The sequence below is a fragment of the Alosa pseudoharengus genome, unplaced genomic scaffold, assembly GCF_046254945.1.
Source record: "Alosa pseudoharengus isolate Yale_2024_CS ecotype anadromous, Long Island Sound unplaced genomic scaffold, YU_APseudo_1.1 YU_APseudo_1.1_scf_22, whole genome shotgun sequence".
NCBI lineage: Eukaryota > Metazoa > Chordata > Actinopteri > Clupeiformes > Clupeidae > Alosa > Alosa pseudoharengus.
Window position 1 is genome coordinate 22,869,389 of NW_027468680.1, and position 2,500 is coordinate 22,871,888.

Consider the following 2,500-nt stretch of genomic DNA (forward strand, 5'->3'; position numbering starts at 1 on the left):
GAGAAAGACAGAGAGAGAGAGAGGGAGAGAGAGAGGGATAGAGAGAGAGAGGGGAGAGTGAGAGAGGGAGAGAGAGAGAGTCAGATAATCAGACAAGCAATGCCACCATTTTTTCCCTGTCAATCATTCATAACACACTATAGAGATAGTTGATTGGTTTTCTGTGACTGGATATTAGATTTTCCTGGTGAAATTCCAAATTGTGAAGTCACTGAACACAAAACACACACACACACACACACACACACACACACACACACACACACACACACACACACACAGACACACACACTAAAGCACACACACACACACACACACACACACACACACTAAAGCACATAAACTAGGTTTGTACACATTGCTAGATTTTTTCGCCATATCAACAAGAAATCGACTTTCTCTCCAACGCTGCATTCATATCTAAGTAGCCAGTCTGAGCTCTTATTAACACAGTGCCAACCAAACGGGATTCCGAAACAGCTCTTCAGGCAAAATGCACACACATACACACACGCACACACACACACAGACACACACACACACACACACACACACACAGGACATATACACATGCACAGACTTGGGCGTACACGTACACATAGAGACAGACAGAGACAGACAGCCACACACATAATATACACAAATACATAGATAAACAATCACAAGTGATTGATAATACATCCATTCTTAAAGCATTTACTCAGTATCGTTGCATGCAGAATGTGTGTGTCTATACTAGACGTCCGTTACATGATTGTTTGTGACTATATGTGTGAGATCTCTGAGAGTGTGTGTGTATGTGTGTGTATGTGTGCGTGCTGCATATACTTATCAGGATGCAGTGATGGCAACCAAACCCAAGCCAACTCTAAACCAGCAGACACACACACAAACACACACACAAACATACGCTGCTGTTTGAAATGCAAAATATTCAAAACACCAAGTGCATCATCATGCCGTTGTTGTGTCCGAAAACAAAGACATTCATAATCCGCGTATGCTCATCAAATGTACTTCTAGGCCCATTAGAGCCCTTCTGCACTCTTCACTCGGTTCTTCATTAAAATCTGCAGGATTGCTGAGTGCCCTCCCCACCCCTGTGTGATGTCACCTGTTCTACGGGCTGTCGCCGAGGCGATGAGTACTGATGTGGTGCCAGCAAGCGCCATATGAAATATTAACAGGAGCCTTTACACAGCCCTCAGATCAGAGCTCATCAGAGAGGAATGAACACACACACACACACACGCACATGCACACACACACAAACACGCACACACTTACATTAAGTACACACATGCACGCACACACACACACACACACACACACACACGCACACACACACACACACACACTCTCACACACACACACACACACACACACACACACACACACACACACACACACACACACACACACACACACACACACACACACACACACGCACCCGCACACACATTTAAATACATACAGTACACTCATGCATGCAGGAGTCAATTGCATCACGTTGCACGACATCACGTCACGTGACATTTCAAAATTCCAACCTGTTAGTAAGCTAGGGTTTGCTGTTGCATACAACTTCATTTCAATTTCGAAAGAAATGCTGGACTATGTTTTTTTTTTTTTTTAAAACGGCGACGAAATTGTGAATTTCCAGAGCGTGTTACTCCACACTCGGCAATCGACTCCTACGGACTTTCCCCTAAAGATGCCAGCTGCAGCAGCAACATTTCCGGAAAGTTACTGGCTTGATGAAATTCATTCTGGACTCTCTATCCGACCACATAAAGACCTCGGGATACTTCGGTTTGGCTTTAGGGACCCTCTACTCGCTACCACGTAAGTGTAATGTTGTTTGGAACTGTAGAAGAGGTATAAAAATAGCGTTTTGTAGCGGCGAAATTACATGCCCTGGTCACTTCCAGGCTAACGAGTTTTGACTAAAAACGGTAAAATCGAACTTTCTCAAAACACATCCGAATGACATGATTTTGATGTCAACTCAACGTATGTACTCCCAATCATCCGTAAATTGATCTAAAGTGCATTTTACTCTGGATAATTCCTTTAATGGGATCAAATAGTGGACACTTTCCTCCTTGGTTCTTCTTTCTAAACATGACATTCTCTTCCTGAGCAAGAGCTTATTTAAGTTGTAATTAAAAAGCTCGTTTTGGGGACGGCTCCTTTCATCTCCGTCCTTATCAACTGTTCCTTCCCTCATTCTGGCAGCCAAACATAATTCAGGGCATTATAATTAATTAATCCACAGATTGGGCTGAGAATCAATCATTACATGCGGAAGACGGCAATGAATTTAGGTGAAAAAAGAAGAAAACAAATCAGTGAGATTTAAAGAGAATGAATGAGAGAGATGACACAAAGGAGGAGAGGGGAGAGAATGAACAATAAAACATTTAAAGACTGTTAGAGAAAAAAGAATAAAGGACACAGAGTAGAGAGAAAGAGGAAGAGAGAAAGGAGGAGAGGAAAG

The 2,500-nt window shown here is 42.8% G+C and overlaps 1 protein-coding gene across 11 annotated transcripts in view; it reads right to left on the reverse strand.

The window, feature by feature from the left end:
- The window catches only part of slc8a3 (solute carrier family 8 member 3), an 86,945-nt gene that overhangs the window by 5,871 nt on the left and 78,574 nt on the right, over positions 1–2,500 (reverse strand). The window lies entirely within an intron of this gene.